The 19,174-nt window shown below is 45.2% G+C and overlaps 17 non-coding genes across 17 annotated transcripts; all 17 read left to right on the top strand.

Moving 5' to 3' along the window:
• The first annotated feature begins 1,995 nt into the window (after positions 1-1,995).
• Positions 1,996-2,211, top strand: LOC134119282 (small nucleolar RNA U3). Its single transcript, XR_009950836.1, has one exon. It is a non-coding gene; the product is annotated as a small nucleolar RNA U3 (small nucleolar RNA).
• Positions 2,212-2,867: 656 nt separating this feature from the next.
• On the top strand, positions 2,868-3,083 carry LOC134119263 (small nucleolar RNA U3). The gene has a single exon (XR_009950817.1). It is a non-coding gene; the product is annotated as a small nucleolar RNA U3 (small nucleolar RNA).
• A 655-nt stretch (positions 3,084-3,738) lies between these two features.
• On the top strand, positions 3,739-3,954 carry LOC134119281 (small nucleolar RNA U3). Its single transcript, XR_009950835.1, has one exon. It is a non-coding gene; the product is annotated as a small nucleolar RNA U3 (small nucleolar RNA).
• Positions 3,955-4,611: 657 nt separating this feature from the next.
• On the top strand, positions 4,612-4,825 carry LOC134119352 (small nucleolar RNA U3). Its single transcript, XR_009950906.1, has one exon. It is a non-coding gene; the product is annotated as a small nucleolar RNA U3 (small nucleolar RNA).
• A 656-nt stretch (positions 4,826-5,481) lies between these two features.
• LOC134119254 (small nucleolar RNA U3) lies at positions 5,482-5,697 on the top strand. Its single transcript, XR_009950808.1, has one exon. It is a non-coding gene; the product is annotated as a small nucleolar RNA U3 (small nucleolar RNA).
• Positions 5,698-7,833: 2,136 nt separating this feature from the next.
• On the top strand, positions 7,834-8,049 carry LOC134119280 (small nucleolar RNA U3). Its single transcript, XR_009950834.1, has one exon. It is a non-coding gene; the product is annotated as a small nucleolar RNA U3 (small nucleolar RNA).
• A 656-nt stretch (positions 8,050-8,705) lies between these two features.
• On the top strand, positions 8,706-8,921 carry LOC134119262 (small nucleolar RNA U3). Its single transcript, XR_009950816.1, has one exon. It is a non-coding gene; the product is annotated as a small nucleolar RNA U3 (small nucleolar RNA).
• Positions 8,922-9,576: 655 nt separating this feature from the next.
• Positions 9,577-9,792, top strand: LOC134119279 (small nucleolar RNA U3). Its single transcript, XR_009950833.1, has one exon. It is a non-coding gene; the product is annotated as a small nucleolar RNA U3 (small nucleolar RNA).
• A 658-nt stretch (positions 9,793-10,450) lies between these two features.
• LOC134119357 (small nucleolar RNA U3) lies at positions 10,451-10,666 on the top strand. The gene has a single exon (XR_009950911.1). It is a non-coding gene; the product is annotated as a small nucleolar RNA U3 (small nucleolar RNA).
• Positions 10,667-11,293: 627 nt separating this feature from the next.
• On the top strand, positions 11,294-11,507 carry LOC134119309 (small nucleolar RNA U3). Its single transcript, XR_009950863.1, has one exon. It is a non-coding gene; the product is annotated as a small nucleolar RNA U3 (small nucleolar RNA).
• Positions 11,508-12,160: 653 nt separating this feature from the next.
• LOC134119354 (small nucleolar RNA U3) lies at positions 12,161-12,376 on the top strand. Its single transcript, XR_009950908.1, has one exon. It is a non-coding gene; the product is annotated as a small nucleolar RNA U3 (small nucleolar RNA).
• A 654-nt stretch (positions 12,377-13,030) lies between these two features.
• Positions 13,031-13,244, top strand: LOC134119351 (small nucleolar RNA U3). The gene has a single exon (XR_009950905.1). It is a non-coding gene; the product is annotated as a small nucleolar RNA U3 (small nucleolar RNA).
• Positions 13,245-13,900: 656 nt separating this feature from the next.
• On the top strand, positions 13,901-14,116 carry LOC134119253 (small nucleolar RNA U3). Its single transcript, XR_009950807.1, has one exon. It is a non-coding gene; the product is annotated as a small nucleolar RNA U3 (small nucleolar RNA).
• Positions 14,117-16,252: 2,136 nt separating this feature from the next.
• LOC134119277 (small nucleolar RNA U3) lies at positions 16,253-16,468 on the top strand. The gene has a single exon (XR_009950831.1). It is a non-coding gene; the product is annotated as a small nucleolar RNA U3 (small nucleolar RNA).
• A 656-nt stretch (positions 16,469-17,124) lies between these two features.
• LOC134119261 (small nucleolar RNA U3) lies at positions 17,125-17,340 on the top strand. Its single transcript, XR_009950815.1, has one exon. It is a non-coding gene; the product is annotated as a small nucleolar RNA U3 (small nucleolar RNA).
• A 655-nt stretch (positions 17,341-17,995) lies between these two features.
• On the top strand, positions 17,996-18,211 carry LOC134119330 (small nucleolar RNA U3). Its single transcript, XR_009950884.1, has one exon. It is a non-coding gene; the product is annotated as a small nucleolar RNA U3 (small nucleolar RNA).
• A 655-nt stretch (positions 18,212-18,866) lies between these two features.
• On the top strand, positions 18,867-19,082 carry LOC134119335 (small nucleolar RNA U3). Its single transcript, XR_009950889.1, has one exon. It is a non-coding gene; the product is annotated as a small nucleolar RNA U3 (small nucleolar RNA).
• The last annotated feature ends 92 nt before the right edge of the window (positions 19,083-19,174 follow it).

Genomic DNA, 19,174 nt, shown 5'->3' with positions numbered 1-19,174 from the left:
ATAGATTCAACAAGGTGCTGGAAGCATTCCTCAGGGAGTTTGGTCCATATTGACATGATGGCATCACACAGTTGCCGCAGATTTGTCGGCTGCACATCCATGATGCGAATCTCCCGTTCCACCACATCCCAAAGATGCTCTATTGGATTGAGATCTGGTGATTGTGGAGGCCATTTGAGTACAGCGAACTCATTGTCATGTTCAAGAAAACAGTCTGAGATGATTCCAGCTTTATGACATGGCGCTTTATCCTGCTGAAAGTAGCCATCAGAAGTTGGGTACATTGTGGTCATAAAGGGATGGACATGGTCAGCAACAATACTCAGGTAGGCTGTGGCGTTGCAACGATGCTCAATTGGTACCAAGGGGCCCAAAGAGTGCCAAGAAAATATTCCCCACACCATGACACCACCACCACCAGCCTGAACCGTTGATACAAGGCAGGATGGATCCATGCTTTCATGTTGTAGACGCCAAATTCTGACCCTACCATCCGAATGTCGCAGCAGAAATCGAGACTCATCAGACCAGGCAACGTTTTTCCAATCTTCTATTGTCCAATTTCGATGAGCTTGTGCAAATTGTAGCCTCAGTTTCCTGTTCTTAGCTGAAAGGAGTGGCACCCGGTGTGGTCTTCTGCTGCTGTAGCCCATCTGCCTCAAAGTTCGACGTACTGTGCGTTCAGAGATGCTCTTATGCCCACCTTGGTTGTAACGGGTGGTTATTTGAGTCACTGTTTCCCTTCTATCAGCTCGAACCAGTCTGGCCATTCTCCTCTGACCTCTGGCATCAACAAGGCATTTCCGCCCACAGAACTGCCGCTCACTGGATGTTTTTTCTTTTTCGGACCATTCTCTGTAAACCCTAGAGATGGTTGTGCGTGAAAATCCCAGTAGATTAGCAGTTTCTGAAATACTCAGACCAGCCCTTCTGGCACCAACAATCATGCCACGTTCAAAGTCACTCAAATCACCTTTCTTCCCCATACTGATGCTCGGTTTGAACTGCAGGAGATTGTCTTGACAATGTCTACATGCCTAAATGCACTGAGTTGCCGCCATGTGATTGGCTGCTTAGGAATTAAGTGTTAACGAGCAGTTGGACAGGTGTACCTAATAAAGTGGCGGGTGAGTATTTTACAGTCCAGATTGGAACGGTGGCATTTTTACAGAATCAAATGTTATTCCGTAAGGCATTCCGGAATGCTGTGGATAACCTCCCAAGAGGTCCACACTGCAGATAGCAGTCCATCAATCCAAGAAGTCCTGCATGGCTTCGTTTGCCTCTGTCCAGCGCCTCACAGTCTGCCTCAGCACCAAAGGAAATATGGACCGAGTGGTTATCAGACTATGTCAACCGACTTTTATATATAACCCCAAAAATTCGACTTGATTAGTTGATAGAATGGCTGAATTATCCGATATATTTTACTGTGTTTCAGTTCAAAGGGGGATTTTGTGACACCTTTCCGCATTGACCCTTCGCAGGAAGCCCAATAGTCATCTCCCTCGAGCCTGGAAACCAGTTATCTGCTCACCCGGTTCACACCTCCCTCACATTGTTCTCTTGGAATTTGGTGTCCTAGCAATCCCTGAGCTTGTCCTTCAAGTCACGCTGATTACCCGAATATACCCCTGTCCCTGCAGTTGAAGCCTTTTTTCTTCTCATTGAGAAGACCTTTGAGTTCACTGGTGACCGTTGGCTTGTTGTTGGTGAAGTAGTGTACAGTCCAGATTGGAACGGTGGCAGTTTCACAGAATCAAATGTTATTCCGTAAGGCATTCCGGAATGCTGTGGATAACCTCCCAAGAGGTCCACACTGCAGATAGCAGTCCATCAATCCAAGAAGTCCTGCATGGCTTCGTTTGCCTCTGTCCAGCGCCTCACAGTCTGCCTCAGCACCAAAGGAACATACTCTGGTGGTAACAAAAGGAGAACCATCGGTGATAGTTGTTTTTTTGAAAGTCAAATTCCGTTTTCACCCTCAAGCAAGCTAAGACTATACTTTCAGGGATCATTTCTATAGTTTCCGACTTGAGAAGTGTGTTTCAAAATGGTATGGCCTCGCTATCCACGATGATGAAATGTGATATTTCCCACTGGGCGTGAAGCGGGCACAGAGAAGTGAATCAGTTCACAAGCTTTCTGCCATTGATGACCGCTCTTTAATTCCTAGTGGAGTAAAGAGGTGGGAAATATGGACCGAGTGGTTATCAGACTATGTCAACAGACTTTTTATATATAACCCCAAAAATTCGACTTGATTAGTTGATAGAATGGCTGAATTATCCGATATATTTTACTGTGTTTCAGTTCAAAGGGGGATTTTGTGACACCTTTCCGCATTGACCCTTCGCAGGAAGCCCAATAGTCATCTCCCTCGAGCCTGGAAACCAGTTATCTGCTCACCCGGTTCACACCTCCCTCACATTGTTCTCTTGGAATTTGGTGTCCTAGCAATCCCTGAGCTTGTCCTTCAAGTCACGCTGATTACCCGAATATACCCCTGTCCCTGCAGTTGAAGCCTTTTTTCTTCTCATTGAGAAGACCTTTGAGTTCACTGGTGACCGTTGGCTTGTTGTTGGTGAAGTAGTGTACAGTCCAGATTGGAACGGTGGCAGTTTCACAGAATCAAATGTTATTCCGTAAGGCATTCCGGAATGCTGTGGATAACCTCCCAAGAGGTCCACACTGCAGATAGCAGTCCATCAATCCAAGAAGTCCTGCATGGCTTCGTTTGCCTCTGTCCAGCGCCTCACAGTCTGCCTCAGCACCAAAGGAACATACTCTGGTGGTAACAAAAGGAGAACCATCGGTGATAGTTGTTTTTTTTAAAGTCAAATTCCGTTTTCACCCTCAAGCAAACTAAGACTATACTTTCAGGGATCATTTCTATAGTTTCCGACTTGAGAAGTGTGTTTCAAAATAGTATGGCCTCGCTATCCACGATGATGAAATGTGATATTTCCCACTGGGCGTGAAGCGGGCACAGAGAAGTGAATCAGTTCACAAGCTTTCTGCCATTGATGACTGCTCTTTACTTCCTAGTGGAGTAAAGAGGTGGGAAATATGGACCGAGTGGTTATCAGAATATGTCAATAGACTTTTATATATAACCCCAAAAATTTGATTTGATTAGTTGATAGAATGGCTGAATTATCAGATATAATTTACTTTGTTTCAGTTCAAAGGGGGATTTTGTGACACCTTTCCGCATTGACCCTTCGCAGGAAGCCCAATAGTCATCTCCCTCGAGCCTGGAAACCAGTTATCTGCTCACCCGGTTCACACCTCCCTCACATTGTTCTCTTGGAATTTGGTGTCCTAGCAATCCCTGAGCTTGTCCTTCAAGTCACGCTGATTACCCGAATATACCCCTGTCCCTGCAGTTGAAGCCTTTTTTCTTCTCATTGAGAAGACCTTTGAGTTCACTGGTGACCGTTGGCTTGTTGTTGGTGAAGTAGTGTACAGTCCAGATTGGAACGGTGGCAGTTTCACAGAATCAAATGTTATTCCGTAAGGCATTCCGGAATGCTGTGGATAACCTCCCAAGAGGTCCACACTGCAGATAGCAGTCCATCAATCCAAGAAGTCCTGCATGGCTTCGTTTGCCTCTGTCCAGCGCCTCACAGTCTGCCTCAGCACCAAAGGAACATACTCTGGTGGTAACAAAAGGAGAACCATCGGTGATAGTTGTTTTTTTGAAAGTCAAATTCCGTTTTCACCCTCAAGCAAGCTAAGACTATACTTTCAGGGATCATTTCTATAGTTTCCGACTTGAGAAGTGTGTTTCAAAATGGTATGGCCTCGCTATCCACGATGATGAAATGTGATATTTCCCACTGGGCGTGAAGCGGGCACAGAGAAGTGAATCAGTTCACAAGCTTTCTGCCATTGATGACCGCTCTTTAATTCCTAGTGGAGTAAAGAGGTGGGAAATATGGACCGAGTGGTTATCAGACTATGTCAACAGACTTTTTATATATAACCCCAAAAATTCGACTTGATTAGTTGATAGAATGGCTGAATTATCCGATATATTTTACTGTGTTTCAGTTCAAAGGGGGATTTTGTGACACCTTTCCGCATTGACCCTTCGCAGGAAGCCCAATAGTCATCTCCCTCGAGCCTGGAAACCAGTTATCTGCTCACCCGGTTCACACCTCCCTCACATTGTTCTCTTGGAATTTGGTGTCCTAGCAATCCCTGAGCTTGTCCTTCAAGTCACGCTGATTATCCCCGAATATACCCCTGTCCCTGCAGTTGAAGCCTTTTTTCTTCTCATTGAGAAGACCTTTGAGTTCACTGGTGACCGTTGGCTTGTTGTTGGTGAAGTAGTGTACAGTCCAGATTGGAACGGTGGCAGTTTCACAGAATCAAATGTTATTCCGTAAGGCATTCCGGAATGCTGTGGATAACCTCCCAAGAGGTCCACACTGCAGATAGCAGTCCATCAATCCAAGAAGTCCTGCATGGCTTCGTTTGCCTCTGTCCAGCGCCTCACAGTCTGCCTCAGCACCAAAGGAACATACTCTGGTGGTAACAAAAGGAGAACCATCGGTGATAGTTGTTTTTTTAAAGTCAAATTCCGTTTTCACCCTCAAGCAAACTAAGACTATACTTTCAGGGATCATTTCTAGTTTCCGACTTGAGAAGTGTGTTTCAAAATGGTATGGCCTCGCTATCCACGATGATGAAATGTGATATTTCCCACTGGGCGTGAAGCGGGCACAGAGAAGTGAATCAGTTCACAAGCTTTCTGCCATTGATGACTGCTCTTTACTTCCTAGTGGAGTAAAGAGGTGGGAAATATGGACTGAGTGGTTATCAGAATATGTCAACAGACTTTTATATATAACCCCAAAAATGTGATTTGATTAGTTGATAGAATGGCTGAATTATCAGATATAATTTACTTTGTTTCAGTTCAAAGGGGGATTTTGTGACACCTTTCCGCATTGACCCTTCGCAGGAAGCCCAATAGTCATCTCCCTTGAGCCTGGAAACCAGTTATCTGCTCACCCGGTTCACACCTCCCTCACATTGTTCTCTTGGAATTTGGTGTCCTAGCAATCCCTGAGCTTGTCCTTCAAGTCACGCTGATTATCCCCGAATATACCCCTGTCCCTGCAGTTGAAGCCTTTTTTCTTCTCATTGAGAAGACCTTTGAGTTCACTGGTGACCGTTGGCTTGTTGTTGGTGAAGTAGTGTACAGTCCAGATTGGAACGGTGGCATTTTTAGAGAATCAAATGTTATTCCGTAAGGCATTCCGGAATGCTGTGGATAACCTCCCAAGAGGTCCACACTGCAGATAGCAGTCCATCAATCCAAGAAGTCCTGCATGGCTTCGTTTGCCTCTGTCCAGCGCCTCACAGTCTGCCTCAGCACCAAAGGAACATACTCTGGTGGTAACAAAAGGAGAACCATCGGTGATAGTTGTTTTTTTAAAGTCAAATTCCGTTTTCACCCTCAAGCAAACTAAGACTATACTTTCAGGGATCATTTCTATAGTTTCCGACTTGAGAAGTGTGTTTCAAAATGGTATGGCCTCGCTATCCACGATGATGAAATGTGATATTTCCCACTGGGCGTGAAGCGGGCACAGAGAAGTGAATCAGTTCACAAGCTTTCTGCCATTGATGACCGCTCTTTACTTCCTAGTGGAGTAAAGAGGTGGGAAATATGGACCGAGTGGTTATCAGACTATGTCAACAGACTTTTTATATATAATCCCAAAAATTCGACTTGATAGCTCACCGGCCACTTTATTAGGTACCCCATGCTAGTAACGGGTTGGACCCTCTTTTGCCTTCAGAACTGCCTCAATTCTTCGTGGCATAGATTCAACAAGGTGCTGGAAGCATTCCTCAGGGAGTTTGGTCCATATTGACATGATGGCATCACACAGTTGCCGCAGATTTGTCGGCTGCACATCCATGATGCGAATCTCCCGTTCCACCACATCCCAAAGATGCTCTATTGGATTGAGATCTGGTGATTGTGGAGGCCATTTGAGTACAGCGAACTCATTGTCATGTTCAAGAAAACAGTCTGAGATGATTCCAGCTTTATGACATGGCGCTTTATCCTGCTGAAAGTAGCCATCAGAAGTTGGGTACATTGTGGTCATAAAGGGATGGACATGGTCAGCAACAATACTCAGGTAGGCTGTGGCGTTGCAACGATGCTCAATTGGTACCAAGGGGCCCAAAGAGTGCCAAGAAAATATTCCCCACACCATGACACCACCACCACCAGCCTGAACCGTTGATACAAGGCAGGATGGATCCATGCTTTCATGTTGTAGACGCCAAATTCTGACCCTACCATCCGAATGTCGCAGCAGAAATCGAGACTCATCAGACCAGGCAACGTTTTTCCAATCTTCTATTGTCCAATTTCGATGAGCTTGTGCAAATTGTAGCCTCAGTTTCCTGTTCTTAGCTGAAAGGAGTGGCACCCGGTGTGGTCTTCTGCTGCTGTAGCCCATCTGCCTCAAAGTTCGACGTACTGTGCGTTCAGAGATGCTCTTATGCCCACCTTGGTTGTAACGGGTGGTTATTTGAGTCACTGTTTCCCTTCTATCAGCTCGAACCAGTCTGGCCATTCTCCTCTGACCTCTGGCATCAACAAGGCATTTCCGCCCACAGAACTGCCGCTCACTGGATGTTTTTTCTTTTTCGGACCATTCTCTGTAAACCCTAGAGATGGTTGTGCGTGAAAATCCCAGTAGATTAGCAGTTTCTGAAATACTCAGACCAGCCCTTCTGGCACCAACAATCATGCCACGTTCAAAGTCACTCAAATCACCTTTCTTCCCCATACTGATGCTCGGTTTGAACTGCAGGAGATTGTCTTGACAATGTCTACATGCCTAAATGCACTGAGTTGCCGCCATGTGATTGGCTGCTTAGGAATTAAGTGTTAACGAGCAGTTGGACAGGTGTACCTAATAAAGTGGCGGGTGAGTATTTTACAGTCCAGATTGGAACGGTGGCATTTTTACAGAATCAAATGTTATTCCGTAAGGCATTCCGGAATGCTGTGGATAACCTCCCAAGAGGTCCACACTGCAGATAGCAGTCCATCAATCCAAGAAGTCCTGCATGGCTTCGTTTGCCTCTGTCCAGCGCCTCACAGTCTGCCTCAGCACCAAAGGAAATATGGACCGAGTGGTTATCAGACTATGTCAACCGACTTTTATATATAACCCCAAAAATTCGACTTGATTAGTTGATAGAATGGCTGAATTATCCGATATATTTTACTGTGTTTCAGTTCAAAGGGGGATTTTGTGACACCTTTCCGCATTGACCCTTCGCAGGAAGCCCAATAGTCATCTCCCTCGAGCCTGGAAACCAGTTATCTGCTCACCCGGTTCACACCTCCCTCACATTGTTCTCTTGGAATTTGGTGTCCTAGCAATCCCTGAGCTTGTCCTTCAAGTCACGCTGATTACCCGAATATACCCCTGTCCCTGCAGTTGAAGCCTTTTTTCTTCTCATTGAGAAGACCTTTGAGTTCACTGGTGACCGTTGGCTTGTTGTTGGTGAAGTAGTGTACAGTCCAGATTGGAACGGTGGCAGTTTCACAGAATCAAATGTTATTCCGTAAGGCATTCCGGAATGCTGTGGATAACCTCCCAAGAGGTCCACACTGCAGATAGCAGTCCATCAATCCAAGAAGTCCTGCATGGCTTCGTTTGCCTCTGTCCAGCGCCTCACAGTCTGCCTCAGCACCAAAGGAACATACTCTGGTGGTAACAAAAGGAGAACCATCGGTGATAGTTGTTTTTTTGAAAGTCAAATTCCGTTTTCACCCTCAAGCAAGCTAAGACTATACTTTCAGGGATCATTTCTATAGTTTCCGACTTGAGAAGTGTGTTTCAAAATGGTATGGCCTCGCTATCCACGATGATGAAATGTGATATTTCCCACTGGGCGTGAAGCGGGCACAGAGAAGTGAATCAGTTCACAAGCTTTCTGCCATTGATGACCGCTCTTTAATTCCTAGTGGAGTAAAGAGGTGGGAAATATGGACCGAGTGGTTATCAGACTATGTCAACAGACTTTTTATATATAACCCCAAAAATTCGACTTGATTAGTTGATAGAATGGCTGAATTATCCGATATATTTTACTGTGTTTCAGTTCAAAGGGGGATTTTGTGACACCTTTCCGCATTGACCCTTCGCAGGAAGCCCAATAGTCATCTCCCTCGAGCCTGGAAACCAGTTATCTGCTCACCCGGTTCACACCTCCCTCACATTGTTCTCTTGGAATTTGGTGTCCTAGCAATCCCTGAGCTTGTCCTTCAAGTCACGCTGATTACCCGAATATACCCCTGTCCCTGCAGTTGAAGCCTTTTTTCTTCTCATTGAGAAGACCTTTGAGTTCACTGGTGACCGTTGGCTTGTTGTTGGTGAAGTAGTGTACAGTCCAGATTGGAACGGTGGCAGTTTCACAGAATCAAATGTTATTCCGTAAGGCATTCCGGAATGCTGTGGATAACCTCCCAAGAGGTCCACACTGCAGATAGCAGTCCATCAATCCAAGAAGTCCTGCATGGCTTCGTTTGCCTCTGTCCAGCGCCTCACAGTCTGCCTCAGCACCAAAGGAACATACTCTGGTGGTAACAAAAGGAGAACCATCGGTGATAGTTGTTTTTTTTAAAGTCAAATTCCGTTTTCACCCTCAAGCAAACTAAGACTATACTTTCAGGGATCATTTCTATAGTTTCCGACTTGAGAAGTGTGTTTCAAAATAGTATGGCCTCGCTATCCACGATGATGAAATGTGATATTTCCCACTGGGCGTGAAGCGGGCACAGAGAAGTGAATCAGTTCACAAGCTTTCTGCCATTGATGACTGCTCTTTACTTCCTAGTGGAGTAAAGAGGTGGGAAATATGGACCGAGTGGTTATCAGAATATGTCAATAGACTTTTATATATAACCCCAAAAATTTGATTTGATTAGTTGATAGAATGGCTGAATTATCAGATATAATTTACTTTGTTTCAGTTCAAAGGGGGATTTTGTGACACCTTTCCGCATTGACCCTTCGCAGGAAGCCCAATAGTCATCTCCCTTGAGCCTGGAAACCAGTTATCTGCTCACCCGGTTCACACCTCCCTCACATTGTTCTCTTGGAATTTGGTGTCCTAGCAATCCCTGAGCTTGTCCTTCAAGTCACGCTGATTACCCGAATATACCCCTGTCCCTGCAGTTGAAGCCTTTTTTCTTCTCATTGAGAAGACCTTTGAGTTCACTGGTGACCGTTGGCTTGTTGTTGGTGAAGTAGTGTACAGTCCAGATTGGAACGGTGGCAGTTTCACAGAATCAAATGTTATTCCGTAAGGCATTCCGGAATGCTGTGGATAACCTCCCAAGAGGTCCACACTGCAGATAGCAGTCCATCAATCCAAGAAGTCCTGCATGGCTTCGTTTGCCTCTGTCCAGCGCCTCACAGTCTGCCTCAGCACCAAAGGAACATACTCTGGTGGTAACAAAAGGAGAACCATCGGTAATAGTTGTTTTTTTGAAAGTCAAATTCCGTTTTCACCCTCAAGCAAGCTAAGACTATACTTTCAGGGATCATTTCTATAGTTTCCGACTTGAGAAGTGTGTTTCAAAATGGTATGGCCTCGCTATCCACGATGATGAAATGTGATATTTCCCACTGGGCGTGAAGCGGGCACAGAGAAGTGAATCAGTTCACAAGCTTTCTGCCATTGATGACCGCTCTTTAATTCCTAGTGGAGTAAAGAGGTGGGAAATATGGACCGAGTGGTTATCAGACTATGTCAACAGACTTTTTATATATAACCCCAAAAATTCGACTTGATTAGTTGATAGAATGGCTGAATTATCCGATATATTTTACTGTGTTTCAGTTCAAAGGGGGATTTTGTGACACCTTTCCGCATTGACCCTTCGCAGGAAGCCCAATAGTCATCTCCCTCGAGCCTGGAAACCAGTTATCTGCTCACCCGGTTCACACCTCCCTCACATTGTTCTCTTGGAATTTGGTGTCCTAGCAATCCCTGAGCTTGTCCTTCAAGTCACGCTGATTATCCCCGAATATACCCCTGTCCCTGCAGTTGAAGCCTTTTTTCTTCTCATTGAGAAGACCTTTGAGTTCACTGGTGACCGTTGGCTTGTTGTTGGTGAAGTAGTGTACAGTCCAGATTGGAACGGTGGCATTTTTAGAGAATCAAATGTTATTCCGTAAGGCATTCCGGAATGCTGTGGATAACCTCCCAAGAGGTCCACACTGCAGATAGCAGTCCATCAATCCAAGAAGTCCTGCATGGCTTCGTTTGCCTCTGTCCAGCGCCTCACAGTCTGCCTCAGCACCAAAGGAACATACTCTGGTGGTAACAAACGGAGAACCATCGGTGATAGTTGTTTTTTTGAAAGTCAAATTCCGTTTTCACCCTCAAGCAAACTAAGACTATACTTTCAGGGATCATTTCTATAGTTTCCGACTTGAGAAGTGTGATTCAAAATGGTATGGCCTCGCTATCCACGATGATGAAATGTGATATTTCGCACTGGGCGTGAAGCGGGCACAGAGAAGTGAATCAGTTCACAAGCTTGCTGCCATTGATGACCGCTCTTTAATTCCTAGTGGAGTAAAGAGGTGGGAAATATGGACCGAGTGGTTATCAGACTATGTCAACCGACTTTTATATATAACCCCAAAAATTCGACTTGATTAGTTGATAGAATGGTTGAATTATCCGATATATTTTACTGTGTTTCAGTTCAAAGGGGGATTTTGTGACACCTTTCCGCATTGACCCTTCGCAGGAAGCCCAATAGTCATCTCCCTCGAGCCTGGAAACCAGTTATCTGCTCACCCGGTTCACACCTCCCTCACATTGTTCTCTTGGAATTTGGTGTCCTAGCAATCCCTGAGCTTGTCCTTCAAGTCACGCTGATTACCCGAATATACCCCTGTCCCTGCAGTTGAAGCCTTTTTTCTTCTCATTGAGAAGACCTTTGAGTTCACTGGTGACCGTTGGCTTGTTGTTGGTGAAGTATTGTACAGTCCAGATTGGAACGGTGGCGGTTTCACAGAATCAAATGTTATTCCGTAAGGCATTCCGGAATGCTGTGGATAACCTCCCAAGAGGTCCACACTGCGGATAGCAGTCCATCAATCCAAGAAGTCCTGCATGGCTTCGTTTGCCTCTGTCCAGCGCCTCACAGTCTGCCTCAGCACCAAAGGAACATCGGTGATAGTTGTTTTTTTGAAAGTCAAATTCCGTTTTCACCCTCAAGCAAACTAAGACTATACTTTCAGGGATCATTTCTATAGTTTCCGACTTGAGAAGTGTGTTTCAAAATGGTAGCCTCGCTATCCACGATGATGAAATGTGATATTTCCCACTGGGCGTGAAGCGGGCACAGAGAAGTGAATCAGTTCACAAACTTTCTGCCATTGATGACCGCTCTTTACTTCCTAGTGGAGTAAAGAGGTGGGAAATATGGACCGAGTGGTTATCAGACTATGTCAACAGACTTTTATATATAACCCCAAAAATTTGACGTGATTAGTTGATAGAATGGCTGAATTATCAGATATAATTTACTTTGTTTCAGTTCAAAGGGGGATTTTGTGACCTTTCCGCATTGACCCTTCGCAGGAAGCCCAATAGTCATCTCCCTCGAGCCTGGAAACCAGTTATCTGCTCACCCGGTTCACACCACCCTCACATTGTTCTCTTGGAATTTGGTGTCCTAGCAATCCCTGAGCTTGTCCTTCAAGTCACGCTGATTACCCGAATATACCCCTGTCCCTGCAGTTGAAGCCTTTTTTCTTCTCATTGAGAAGACCTTTGAGTTCACTGGTGACCGTTGGCTTGTTGTTGGTGAAGTAGTGTACAGTCCAGATTGGAACGGGGGCGGTTTCACAGAATCAAATGTTATTCTGTAAGGCATTCCGGAATGCTGTGGATAACCTCCCAAGAGGTCCACACTGCGGATAGCAGTCCATCAATCCAAGAAGTCGTGCATGGCTTCGTTTGCCTCTGTCCAGCGCCTCACAGTCTGCCTCAGCACCAAAGGAACATACTCTGGTGGTAACAAAAGGAGAACCATCAGTGATAGTTGTTTTTTTGAAAGTCAAATTCCGTTTTCACCCTCAAGCAAACTAAGACTATACTTTCCGGGATCATTTCTATAGTTTCCGACTCGAGAAGTATGTTTCAAAATGGTATGGCCTCGCTATCCACGATAATGAAATGTGATATTTCCCACTGGGCGTGAAGCGGGCACAGAGAAGTGAATCAGTTCACAAGCTTTCTGCCATTGATGACTGCTCTTTACTTCCTAGTGGAGTAAAGAGGTGGGAAATATGGACCGAGTGGTTATCAGAATATGTCAATAGACTTTTATATATAACCCCAAAAATTCGACTTGATTAGTTGATAGAATGGCTGAATTATCCGATATATTTTACTGTGTTTCAGTTCAAAGGGGGATTTTGTGACACCTTTCCGCATTGACCCTTCGCAGGAAGCCCAATAGTCATCTCCCTCGAGCCTGGAAACCAGTTATCTGCTCACCCGGTTCACACCTCCCTCACATTGTTCTCTTGGAATTTGGTGTCCTAGCAATCCCTGAGCTTGTCCTTCAAGTCACGCTGATTACCCGAATATACCCCTGTCCCTGCAGTTGAAGCCTTTTTTCTTCTCATTGAGAAGACCTTTGAGTTCACTGGTGACCGTTGGCTTGTTGTTGGTGAAGTAGTGTACAGTCCAGATTGGAACGGTGGCAGTTTCACAGAATCAAATGTTATTCCGTAAGGCATTCCGGAATGCTGTGGATAACCTCCCAAGAGGTCCACACTGCAGATAGCAGTCCATCAATCCAAGAAGTCCTGCATGGCTTCGTTTGCCTCTGTCCAGCGCCTCACAGTCTGCCTCAGCACCAAAGGAACATACTCTGGTGGTAACAAAAGGAGAACCATCGGTGATAGTTGTTTTTTTAAAGTCAAATTCCGTTTTCACCCTCAAGCAAACTAAGACTATACTTTCAGGGATCATTTCTAGTTTCCGACTTGAGAAGTGTGTTTCAAAATGGTATGGCCTCGCTATCCACGATGATGAAATGTGATATTTCCCACTGGGCGTGAAGCGGGCACAGAGAAGTGAATCAGTTCACAAGCTTTCTGCCATTGATGACTGCTCTTTACTTCCTAGTGGAGTAAAGAGGTGGGAAATATGGACTGAGTGGTTATCAGAATATGTCAACAGACTTTTATATATAACCCCAAAAATGTGATTTGATTAGTTGATAGAATGGCTGAATTATCAGATATAATTTACTTTGTTTCAGTTCAAAGGGGGATTTTGTGACACCTTTCCGCATTGACCCTTCGCAGGAAGCCCAATAGTCATCTCCCTTGAGCCTGGAAACCAGTTATCTGCTCACCCGGTTCACACCTCCCTCACATTGTTCTCTTGGAATTTGGTGTCCTAGCAATCCCTGAGCTTGTCCTTCAAGTCACGCTGATTATCCCCGAATATACCCCTGTCCCTGCAGTTGAAGCCTTTTTTCTTCTCATTGAGAAGACCTTTGAGTTCACTGGTGACCGTTGGCTTGTTGTTGGTGAAGTAGTGTACAGTCCAGATTGGAACGGTGGCATTTTTAGAGAATCAAATGTTATTCCGTAAGGCATTCCGGAATGCTGTGGATAACCTCCCAAGAGGTCCACACTGCAGATAGCAGTCCATCAATCCAAGAAGTCCTGCATGGCTTCGTTTGCCTCTGTCCAGCGCCTCACAGTCTGCCTCAGCACCAAAGGAACATACTCTGGTGGTAACAAAAGGAGAACCATCGGTGATAGTTGTTTTTTTAAAGTCAAATTCCGTTTTCACCCTCAAGCAAACTAAGACTATACTTTCAGGGATCATTTCTATAGTTTCCGACTTGAGAAGTGTGTTTCAAAATGGTATGGCCTCGCTATCCACGATGATGAAATGTGATATTTCCCACTGGGCGTGAAGCGGGCACAGAGAAGTGAATCAGTTCACAAGCTTTCTGCCATTGATGACCGCTCTTTACTTCCTAGTGGAGTAAAGAGGTGGGAAATATGGACCGAGTGGTTATCAGACTATGTCAACAGACTTTTTATATATAATCCCAAAAATTCGACTTGATAGCTCACCGGCCACTTTATTAGGTACCCCATGCTAGTAACGGGTTGGACCCTCTTTTGCCTTCAGAACTGCCTCAATTCTTCGTGGCATAGATTCAACAAGGTGCTGGAAGCATTCCTCAGGGAGTTTGGTCCATATTGACATGATGGCATCACACAGTTGCCGCAGATTTGTCGGCTGCACATCCATGATGCGAATCTCCCGTTCCACCACATCCCAAAGATGCTCTATTGGATTGAGATCTGGTGATTGTGGAGGCCATTTGAGTACAGCGAACTCATTGTCATGTTCAAGAAAACAGTCTGAGATGATTCCAGCTTTATGACATGGCGCTTTATCCTGCTGAAAGTAGCCATCAGAAGTTGGGTACATTGTGGTCATAAAGGGATGGACATGGTCAGCAACAATACTCAGGTAGGCTGTGGCGTTGCAACGATGCTCAATTGGTACCAAGGGGCCCAAAGAGTGCCAAGAAAATATTCCCCACACCATGACACCACCACCACCAGCCTGAACCGTTGATACAAGGCAGGATGGATCCATGCTTTCATGTTGTAGACGCCAAATTCTGACCCTACCATCCGAATGTCGCAGCAGAAATCGAGACTCATCAGACCAGGCAACGTTTTTCCAATCTTCTATTGTCCAATTTCGATGAGCTTGTGCAAATTGTAGCCTCAGTTTCCTGTTCTTAGCTGAAAGGAGTGGCACCCGGTGTGGTCTTCTGCTGCTGTAGCCCATCTGCCTCAAAGTTCGACGTACTGTGCGTTCAGAGATGCTCTTATGCCCACCTTGGTTGTAACGGGTGGTTATTTGAGTCACTGTTTCCCTTCTATCAGCTCGAACCAGTCTGGCCATTCTCCTCTGACCTCTGGCATCAACAAGGCATTTCCGCCCACAGAACTGCCGCTCACTGGATGTTTTTTCTTTTTCGGACCATTCTCTGTAAACCCTAGAGATGGTTGTGCGTGAAAATCCCAGTAGATTAGCAGTTTCTGAAATACTCAGACCAGCCCTTCTGGCACCAACAATCATGCCACGTTCAAAGTCACTCAAATCACCTTTCTTCCCCATACTGATGCTCGGTTTGAACTGCAGGAGATTGTCTTGACAATGTCTACATGCCTAAATGCACTGAGTTGCCGCCATGTGATTGGCTGCTTAGGAATTAAGTGTTAACGAGCAGTTGGACAGGTGTACCTAATAAAGTGGCGGGTGAGTATTTTACAGTCCAGATTGGAACGGTGGCATTTTTACAGAATCAAATGTTATTCCGTAAGGCATTCCGGAATGCTGTGGATAACCTCCCAAGAGGTCCACACTGCAGATAGCAGTCCATCAATCCAAGAAGTCCTGCATGGCTTCGTTTGCCTCTGTCCAGCGCCTCACAGTCTGCCTCAGCACCAAAGGAAATATGGACCGAGTGGTTATCAGACTATGTCAACCGACTTTTATATATAACCCCAAAAATTCGACTTGATTAGTTGATAGAATGGCTGAATTATCCGATATATTTTACTGTGTTTCAGTTCAAAGGGGGATTTTGTGACACCTTTCCGCATTGACCCTTCGCAGGAAGCCCAATAGTCATCTCCCTCGAGCCTGGAAACCAGTTATCTGCTCACCCGGTTCACACCTCCCTCACATTGTTCTCTTGGAATTTGGTGTCCTAGCAATCCCTGAGCTTGTCCTTCAAGTCACGCTGATTACCCGAATATACCCCTGTCCCTGCAGTTGAAGCCTTTTTTCTTCTCATTGAGAAGACCTTTGAGTTCACTGGTGACCGTTGGCTTGTTGTTGGTGAAGTAGTGTACAGTCCAGATTGGAACGGTGGCAGTTTCACAGAATCAAATGTTATTCCGTAAGGCATTCCGGAATGCTGTGGATAACCTCCCAAGAGGTCCACACTGCAGATAGCAGTCCATCAATCCAAGAAGTCCTGCATGGCTTCGTTTGCCTCTGTCCAGCGCCTCACAGTCTGCCTCAGCACCAAAGGAACATACTCTGGTGGTAACAAAAGGAGAACCATCGGTGATAGTTGTTTTTTTGAAAGTCAAATTCCGTTTTCACCCTCAAGCAAGCTAAGACTATACTTTCAGGGATCATTTCTATAGTTTCCGACTTGAGAAGTGTGTTTCAAAATGGTATGGCCTCGCTATCCACGATGATGAAATGTGATATTTCCCACTGGGCGTGAAGCGGGCACAGAGAAGTGAATCAGTTCACAAGCTTTCTGCCATTGATGACCGCTCTTTAATTCCTAGTGGAGTAAAGAGGTGGGAAATATGGACCGAGTGGTTATCAGACTATGTCAACAGACTTTTTATATATAACCCCAAAAATTCGACTTGATTAGTTGATAGAATGGCTGAATTATCCGATATATTTTACTGTGTTTCAGTTCAAAGGGGGATTTTGTGACACCTTTCCGCATTGACCCTTCGCAGGAAGCCCAATAGTCATCTCCCTCGAGCCTGGAAACCAGTTATCTGCTCACCCGGTTCACACCTCCCTCACATTGTTCTCTTGGAATTTGGTGTCCTAGCAATCCCTGAGCTTGTCCTTCAAGTCACGCTGATTACCCGAATATACCCCTGTCCCTGCAGTTGAAGCCTTTTTTCTTCTCATTGAGAAGACCTTTGAGTTCACTGGTGACCGTTGGCTTGTTGTTGGTGAAGTAGTGTACAGTCCAGATTGGAACGGTGGCAGTTTCACAGAATCAAATGTTATTCCGTAAGGCATTCCGGAATGCTGTGGATAACCTCCCAAGAGGTCCACACTGCAGATAGCAGTCCATCAATCCAAGAAGTCCTGCATGGCTTCGTTTGCCTCTGTCCAGCGCCTCACAGTCTGCCTCAGCACCAAAGGAACATACTCTGGTGGTAACAAAAGGAGAACCATCGGTGATAGTTGTTTTTTTTAAAGTCAAATTCCGTTTTCACCCTCAAGCAAACTAAGACTATACTTTCAGGGATCATTTCTATAGTTTCCGACTTGAGAAGTGTGTTTCAAAATAGTATGGCCTCGCTATCCACGATGATGAAATGTGATATTTCCCACTGGGCGTGAAGCGGGCACAGAGAAGTGAATCAGTTCACAAGCTTTCTGCCATTGATGACTGCTCTTTACTTCCTAGTGGAGTAAAGAGGTGGGAAATATGGACCGAGTGGTTATCAGAATATGTCAATAGACTTTTATATATAACCCCAAAAATTTGATTTGATTAGTTGATAGAATGGCTGAATTATCAGATATAATTTACTTTGTTTCAGTTCAAAGGGGGATTTTGTGACACCTTTCCGCATTGACCCTTCGCAGGAAGCCCAATAGTCATCTCCCTCGAGCCTGGAAACCAGTTATCTGCTCACCCGGTTCACACCTCCCTCACATTGTTCTCTTGGAATTTGGTGTCCTAGCAATCCCTGAGCTTGTCCTTCAAGTCACGCTGATTACCCGAATATACCCCTGTCCCTGCAGTTGAAGCCTTTTTTCTTCTCATTGAGAAGACCTTTGAGTTCACTGGTGACCGTTGGCTTGTTGTTGGTGAAGTAGTGTACAGTCCAGATTGGAACGGTGGCAGTTTCACAGAATCAAATGTTATTCCGTAAGGCATTCCGGAATGCTGTGGATAACCTCCCAAGAGGTCCACACTGCAGATAGCAGTCCATCAATCCAAGAAGTCCTGCATGGCTTCGTTTGCCTCTGTCCAGCGCCTCACAGTCTGCCTCAGCACCAAAGGAACATACTCTGGTGGTAACAAACGGAGAACCATCGGTGATAGTTGTTTTTTTGAAAGTCAAATTCCGTTTTCACCCTCAAGCAAACTAAGACTATACTTTCAGGGATCATTTCTATAGTTTCCGACTTGAGAAGTGTGATTCAAAATGGTATGGCCTCGCTATCCACGATGATGAAATGTGATATTTCCCACTGGGCGTGAAGCGGGCACAGAGAAGTGAATCAGTTCACAAGCTTGCTGCCATTGATGACCGCTCTTTAATTCCTAGTGGAGTAAAGAGGTGGGAAATATGGACCGAGTGGTTATCAGACTATGTCAACCGACTTTTATATATAACCCCAAAAATTCGACTTGATTAGTTGATAGAATGGCTGAATTATCCGATATATTTTACTGTGTTTCAGTTCAAAGGGGGATTTTGTGACACCTTTCCGCATTGACCCTTCGCAGGAAGCCCAATAGTCATCTCCCTCGAGCCTGGAAACCAGTTATCTGCTCACCCGGTTCACACCTCCCTCACATTGTTCTCTTGGAATTTGGTGTCCTAGCAATCCCTGAGCTTGTCCTTCAAGTCACGCTGATTACCCGAATATACCCCTGTCCCTGCAGTTGAAGCCTTTTTTCTTCTCATTGAGAAGACCTTTGAGTTCACTGGTGACCGTTGGCTTGTTGTTGGTGAAGTAGTGTACAGTCCAGATTGGAACGGTGGCAGTTTCACAGAATCAAATGTTATTCCGTAAGGCATTCCGGAATGCTGTGGATAACCTCCCAAGAGGTCCACACTGCAGATAGCAGTCCATCAATCCAAGAAGTCCTGCATGGCTTCGTTTGCCTCTGTCCAGCGCCTCACAGTCTGCCTCAGCACCAAAGGAACATACTCTGGTGGTAACAAACGGAGAACCATCGGTGATAGTTGTTTTTTTGAAAGTCAAATTCCGTTTTCACCCTCAAGCAAACTAAGACTATACTTTCAGGGATCATTTCTATAGTTTCCGACTTGAGAAGTGTGATTCAAAATGGTATGGCCTCGCTATCCACGATGATGAAATGTTATATTTCCCACTGGGCGTGAAGCGGGCACAGAGAAGTGAATCAGTTCACAAGCTTGCTGCCATTGATGACCGCTCTTTAATTCCTAGTGGAGTAAAGAGGTGGGAAATATGGACCGAGTGGTTATCAGACTATGTCAACCGACTTTTATATATAACCCCAAAAATTCGACTTGATTAGTTGATAGAATGGCTGAATTATCCGATATATTTTACT

The sequence above is a fragment of the Pungitius pungitius genome, unplaced genomic scaffold (assembly GCF_949316345.1).
Source record: "Pungitius pungitius unplaced genomic scaffold, fPunPun2.1 scaffold_24, whole genome shotgun sequence".
In the NCBI taxonomy this organism is placed as follows: Eukaryota; Metazoa; Chordata; class Actinopteri; order Perciformes; family Gasterosteidae; genus Pungitius; species Pungitius pungitius.
The sequence above is the reverse complement of the archived record's forward strand: the minus strand, read 5'-3'. Positions and strand labels throughout refer to the sequence as shown.